This window comes from Salvelinus alpinus, chromosome 34 (genome assembly GCF_045679555.1).
Source record: "Salvelinus alpinus chromosome 34, SLU_Salpinus.1, whole genome shotgun sequence".
Taxonomy (NCBI): domain Eukaryota; kingdom Metazoa; phylum Chordata; class Actinopteri; order Salmoniformes; family Salmonidae; genus Salvelinus; species Salvelinus alpinus.
The window spans coordinates 17,335,883-17,343,382 of NC_092119.1; the positions used below are offsets into that span (position 1 = coordinate 17,335,883).

Consider the following 7,500-nt stretch of genomic DNA (forward strand, 5'->3'; position numbering starts at 1 on the left):
AGAGTCTGTTTGACTCTCTCCTCCGCTTCAGCACAGAGAGAGAGAGAGGAGAGAGAGAGAGAGGAACAGAAGAGAGGAAATAAGAGAGGAACAGAAGTGAGTGTGGTTGTCTCTCTGTGGTCTCTGCTGTAACACTGATTCTGAACGGAATGGAGCGATTAAACGGAGGGATTTAAACATTTTGGAGGAAGAAGGGAGGAGGAAGGAAAGGAAGGAAGGAAGGAGTGAAAGAAGGAGTGTATCAGGAGCGGGAGAGAAGTAGGATTTAAAGGTTAATATAAGTTTTATCTAATCTGTGAGCTCTGACTTGTTCTTATCAGGTGCGAGGAGTCCTGTGTGTGTGTGTGTATGTGTGTGTGTGTGTGTGTGTGTGTGTGTGTGTGTGTGTGTGTGTGTGTGTGTGTGTGTGTGTGTGTGTGTGTGTGTGTGTGTGTGTGTGTGTGTGTGTGTGTGTGTGTGTGTGTGTGTGTGTGTGTGTGTGTGTGAACAGGTCTCGCTCCTGTCCCTGTGAGGGCGTACGTATGGTAGTCGACAGTAAGCATACCAAAGAAACAGGGTACACACACACACCAAGCTAACAGGTTACACACAAACCAACCTAACAGGTTACACACACCAACCTAACAGGTTACACACCAGCTAACAGGTTACACACACCAGCTAACAGGTTACACACACCAGCTAACAGGTTACACACTCCGAGCTAACAGGTTACACACACCAACCTAACAGGTTACACACTCCGAGCTAACAGGTTACACACACCAGCTAACAGGTTACACTCCCAGCTAACAGTTTACACACACCAACCTAACAGGTTACACACTCCGAGCTAACAGGTTACACTCCCAGCTAACAGGTTACACACTCCCAGCTAACAGGTTACACACACCAGCTAACAGGTTACACACACCAGCTAACAGGTTACACACACCAGCTAACAGGTTACACACTCCGAGCTAACAGGTTACACACACCAACCTAACAGGTTACACACTCCGAGCTAACAGGTTACACTCCCAGCTAACAGGTTACACACACCAGCTAACAGGTTACACACACCAGCTAACAGGTTACACTCCCAACTAACAGGTTACACACACCAGCTAACAGGTTACACACACCAGCTAACAGGTTACACACACCAGCTAACAGGGTACACACACCAGCTAACAGGTTACACACACCAGCTAACAGGTTACACACACCAGCTAACAGGTTACACACACCAGCTAACAGGGTACACACACCAGCTAACAGGGTACACACACCAGCTAACAGGGTACACACACCAGCTAACAGGTTACACACACCAGCTAACAGGGTACACACACCAGCTAACAGGTTACACACACCAGCTAACAGGGTACACACACCAGCTAACAGGGTACACACACCAGCTAACAGGTTACACACACCAGCTAACAGGGTACACACACCAGCTAACAGGGTACACACACCAGCTAACAGGGTACACACACCAGCTAACAGGGTACACACACCAGCTAACAGGGTACACACACCAGCTAACAGGGTACACACACCAGCTAACAGGTTACACACACCAGCTAACAGGTTACACACACCAGCTAACAGGTTACACACACCAGCTAACAGGGTACACACACCAGCTAACAGGGTACACACACCAGCTAACAGGGTACACACACCAGCTAACAGGTTACACACACCAGCTAACAGGTTACACACACCAGCTAACAGGTTACACACACCAGCTAACAGGTTACACACACCAGCTAACAGGTTACACACACCAGCTAACAGGTTACACACACCAGCTAACAGGTTACACACACCAGCTAACAGGTTACACACACCAGCTAACAGGTTACACACACCAGCTAACAGGTTACACACACCAGCTAACAGGGTACACACACCAACCTAACAGGTTACACACACCAGCTAACAGGGTACACACACCAGCTAACAGGTTACACACACCAACCTAACAGGTTACACACACCAGCTAACAGGGTACACACACCAGCTAACAGGTTACACACACCAGCTAACAGGGTACACACACCAGCTAACAGGTTACACACACCAGCTAACAGGGTACACACACCAGCTAACAGGTTACACACACCAGCTAACAGGTTACACACACCAGCTAACAGGTTACACACACCAGCTAACAGGTTACACACACCAGCTAACAGGTTACACACCAGCTAACAGGTTACACTCCCAGCTAACAGGTTACACTCCGAGCTAACAGGTTACACACACCAGCTAACAGGTTACACTCCCAGCTAACAGGTTACACACACCAGCTAACAGGTTACACTCCCACCTAACAGGTTACACACACCAGCTAACAGGTTACACACCAGCTAACAGGTTACACACACCAGCTAACAGGTTACACTCCCAGCTAACAGGTTACACACACCAGCTAACAGGTTACACTCCCAGCTAACAGGTTACACACCAGCTAACAGGTTACACACACCAGCTAACAGGTTACACACACCAGCTAACAGGTTACACTCCCAGCTAACAGGTTACACACACCAGCTAACAGGTTACACTCCCAGCTAACAGGTTACACACCAGCTAACAGGTTACACACCAGCTAACAGGTTACACTCCCAGCTAACAGGTTACACTCCCAGCTAACAGGTTACACTCCCAGCTAACAGGTTACACTCCCAGCTAACAGGTTACACTCCACCTAACAGGTTACACACACCAGCTAACAGGTTACACACACCAGCTAACAGGTTACACTCCCAGCTAACAGGTTACACTCCCAGCTAACAGGTTACACTCCACCTAACAGGTTACACACACCAGCTAACAGGTTACACACTCCAAGCTAACAGGTTACACACTCCAAGGTAACAGGTTTCACCGTGTGACGCTGTGTGAAGTGCATCTGAGACAATGCTCTAAAGAGTATTTCCCTCTTCTTTCCCTCTATCTTTTTTCTTTCTATCTATATCAATCCTCCTTTGCCTCCCTTCTATATCTTTTTATCGCTGTCACCCCTTCCAATTCCCTCTCATTCTCGTTCCCTCTTTCTCGCTCGCTCTTTGACTCTCTCTCCCTTTTCTTTTTCTCTCTCTGTCCTTCTCTCATGTTCCTGGTAGCTGGGGAGTGTCTGTTGCTTTCCTTCTCTCATGTTCCTGGTAGCTGGGGAGTGTCTGTTGCTGTCCTTCTCTCATGTTCCTGGTAGCTGGGGAGTGTCTGTTGCTTTCCTTCTCTCATGTTCCTGGTAGCTGGGGAGTGTCTGTTGCTGTCCTTCTCTCATGTTCCTGGTAGCTGGGGAGTGTCTGTTGCTGTCCTTCTCTCATGTTCCTGGTAGCTGGGGAGTGTCTGTTGCTGTCCTTCTCTCATGTTCCTGGTAGCTGGGGAGTGTCTGTTGGTGTCCTTCTCTCATGTTCCTGGTAGCTGGGGAGTGTCTGTTGGTGTCCTTCTCTCATGTTCCTGGTAGCTGGGGAGAGTCTGTTGCTTTCCTTCTCTCATGTTCCTGGTAGCTGGGGAGTGTCTGTTGTAGTGTTGTAGTGTTCAAGGTCAGTGTTTGAGTCGCTCTGTAGAACATTTTCCCTCAGAGCCCAGTAAACTACTGGCTCAACTTATCTATACAGCCTGCCAACCTTAGACCAGACGAGAGCACGAACACACACACACCACACACACCACACACACCACACACAGACAGACAGACAGACAGACAGACAGACAGACAGACAGACAGACAGACAGACAGACAGACAGACAGACAGACAGACAGACAGACAGACAGACAGACAGACAGACAGACAGACAGACAGACAGACAGACAGACAGACAGACAGACAGACAGACAGACAGACAGACAGACAGACAGACAGACAGACAGACAGACAGACAGACAGACAGACAGACAGACAGACAGACAGACAGACAGACAGACAGACAGACAGAGGTGGAGAGAGAGAAGGAGAGAGAGAATGGAGAGAGAGAGAATGGAGAGAGAGAGAATGGAGAGAGAGGTGGAGAGAGGTGGAGATAGAGAAGGAGAGAGAGAGAATGGAGAGAGAGGTGGAGAGAGAATGGAGAGAGAGGTGGAGAGAGGTGGAGATAGAGAAGGAGAGAGAGAGAATGGAGAGAGAGGTGGAGAGAGAATGGAGAGAGAGGTGGAGAGAGGTGGCGAGAGAGGTGGAGAGAGGTGGAGAGAGGTGGAGAGAGAATGGAGGGAGAGGATGAAAGGAAAAGGAGAAAAACTCTAACAAGCTTTCAACTGAGACCAGGGAAAGAGTGAAAAAAGAGAGCAAGATAGATTGAATGAGTCGAGTGACAGTAAGGAGAGAGGGAGAGAGAGAGAGAGAGAGACAGGGGAGGGAAAAGCGGCAGCCACAGTCAGAGCCATGTGAATCCATCCCTGCAGCCAACAAGCCATTGATAACCATTCTCTGTCTTTATGAATGTAGCTCACTGTGGTTAACTAACACATGTCTGTAAGCCGGGGTGAGACAAGGCTCATTCTCTGTCTGTTTATCTGGGCTTAGTACTGGTACACATCCCTCACCATACACACACACCATTCACCATACAAACACCACCCACCAAACACACACCATTCATCATACACCATACAATAGCCCAACACAAAGCCATACAGAACAGATGCTGTCTGTGAACGCAGTTAAGCTTTGATTAATGTTCGTGGTTCCCAACTCAGACTTTTCAACTAGAATTTAATCTATTGTAACATTTCATCTAGTAATGAATCTATTGTAACATTTCATCTAGTATTTCATATACTGTAATATTTCATCGAGTATTTCATCTACTGTAATATTTCATCTAGTATTTCATCAATTGTAATATTTCATCTAGTATTTCATCTACTGTAATATTTCACCTAGTATTTCATCTATGGTAATATTTCATCTAGTATTTCATCTATGGTAATATTTCACCTAGTATTTCATCTAGTATTTCATCTATGGTAATATTTCATCTAGTATTTCATCTATGGTAATATTTCACCTAGTATTTCATCTATTGTAATATTTCACCTAGTATTTCATCTACTGTAATATTTCACCTAGTATTTCATCTAGTATTTCATCTATGGTAATATTTCATCTAGTATTTCATCTATGGTAATATTTCACCTAGTATTTCATCTATTGTAATATTTCACCTAGTATTTCATCTACTGTAATATGTCACCTAGTATTTCATATATGGTAATATTTCACCTAGTATTTCATATATGGTAATATTTCACCTAGTATTTCATCTATGGTAATATTTCATCTAGTATTTCATCTACTGTAGTATTTCATCTAGTATTTCATCTACTGTAATATTTCATCTAGTATATCATCTACTGTAGTATTTCATCTAGTATATCATCTACTGTAGTATTTAATCTAGTATATCATCTACTGTAGTATTTCATCTAGTATTTCATCTACTGTAGTATTTCATCTAGTATATCATCTACTGTAGTATTTCATCTAGTATATCATCTACTGTAATATTTCATCTAGTATTTCATCTACAGTAATATTTTGTGTCGTGTTACTACTGTAAATGGAGGCATTTTTGATCTTTGCAGAGTCTCCCCCTGGTAACTACAGAGACAGGAATAGCCCTGCTCTGTTCACTGCCTCTGTGAGTGTGTGTGTGTGTGTGTGTGTGTGTGTGTGTGTGTGTGTGTGTGTGTGTGTGTGTGTGTGTGTGTGTGTGTGTGTGTGTGTGTGTGTGTGTGTGTGTGTGTGTGTGTGTGTGTGTGTGTGCACGTGTGCACGTGTGGCATGTGCGTGTGTGTAGGGGGACCTGAGTGTGTGACCAGAGGCTCTGTGTGATATTAATATGTGCATTATGAAATAACCATTGGTGTGCTGAAGGACACACACACACACACACACACACACACACACACACACACACACACACACACACACACACACACACACACACACACACACACCACACACACACACACACACACACACACACACACACACACACACACACACACACACACACACACACACACACACACACACACACACACACAAGAACATTCGTATTTTAGCGAGACAAAGTTGCCTCACTCAGGACTTCAGGCATTCTGCCGTCCGTACGTATCCAGTCAGAGCAACAGATATTCTGGAGGTGTGGGCAGACTGAGAGGAACTGTGTGAGCGTGTGTGAGCGTGTGCATTGGTGCACGTGTACAACGTGTATGTACAGTATGTATGTATGTTTCAGTGTGTGTATTTGCGTGTGTGTGCACGTGTCTGCCAATGTCTTGTCCTCTCTTCTGAAGGGGTCCCAGAAGCTGAGAACTGTTTTACACCACGGTTTTCATCAAGTTAAACAATAACATCCCAATGCTACCCAGGAAAATGTGAGCGCAGAGTCCCCGGTCTGGAAAACTACTATTCCACAATCAGGTGTCCGGGACAGTCTGATAGTGTTACTCGTCCAGAAGAATATCACAGGGATTCAAAAGGGTCGTAACTATATGGTCATGTTGAAAAGAAGTATACGTTTTACATTTACATGGTAGTAATTTAGCAGACGCTCTTATCCAGAACGACTTACAGTTTAGTTCATTCATCCTTAAATAGTTCAGCGAGACAACTGCATATCACAGTTATAGCCGTGTTCCAGCAACACATGGAACTCAAACCACAACTCTAGCCTCTTACTCGAACCCTGATGCTATAAAAACACCAAGCTCATGTACTTGATACTCATAGTTCTGATCATATCGCCACTTGTAATCCTTCCCCCAGCGTGGCCATTTAGTGACTACCTGACTGGGTAGACAAGCAAAATTGCCAACTAGATCGTGCATGACTGTCTCTGTCTCCAGGGAGTGTAGGCTTCCACTCTCTTTTTCAATTATCTCTAACCTCCTCTCTTCTCTTTCTCCTTCCCCTCTTTCACTCTCTCTTTTCTCTCTACTCTTTCTCCTCCTTCATCTCTCTGTTTTAACTATTTCTTCTAGCTCCCTTCTCTCTCTCTCTCTTTCACCTCTCTATATGTGTCCATGGCCCCTTGTGGTGGTTGAGCCTAGCCTATATAGAACACACTAACCCCACCCCTGAAATCCCTGGCCCCTGATTGGCTGCTGGCTCCCAGGAAACAGGAAGTTCAGGGCTTCCATTAAACAACCAGAGTCAGTTACCGTAGAGACAAAGCCCCCCACCACCCGCTCTTAGAGCAAGGAAAAGAGAACATCTGCATGTCATCACAGCTCTTTCTCTCTCTCTCTCCTAAATGTTTTCTCATTAGTAGTGGGAGTGCACTGGGGACTCTTTCTTTCTGCTTTATGAAGGGCATCTCAGGTTCTCTCTTTCTCCTCTCTCTGTTCTCTGCTCCCCTCTCTGTTCTCTGCTCCTCTCTGTTCAGTTCCTCTCTCTGTTCTCTGCTCCTCTCTGTTCTCTTTCTCCTCTCTCTGTTCAGTTCCTCTCTCTGTTCTGTTCCTCTCTCTGTTCTCTTTCTCCTCTCTGTTCTCTGCTC

General features: G+C 45.5%; 1 protein-coding gene across 1 annotated transcript in view; it reads left to right on the plus strand.

Annotated features, from left to right (window-relative positions):
• The first annotated feature begins 69 nt into the window (after positions 1-69).
• The window catches only part of LOC139563705 (forkhead box protein N3-like), a 119,517-nt gene continuing 112,086 nt past the window's right edge, over positions 70-7,500 (plus strand). The window contains exon 1 of the mRNA XM_071382570.1: positions 70-271. The gene's annotated coding sequence lies outside the window, so the exon portion shown is untranslated. The remainder of the gene's footprint in view (positions 272-7,500) is intronic.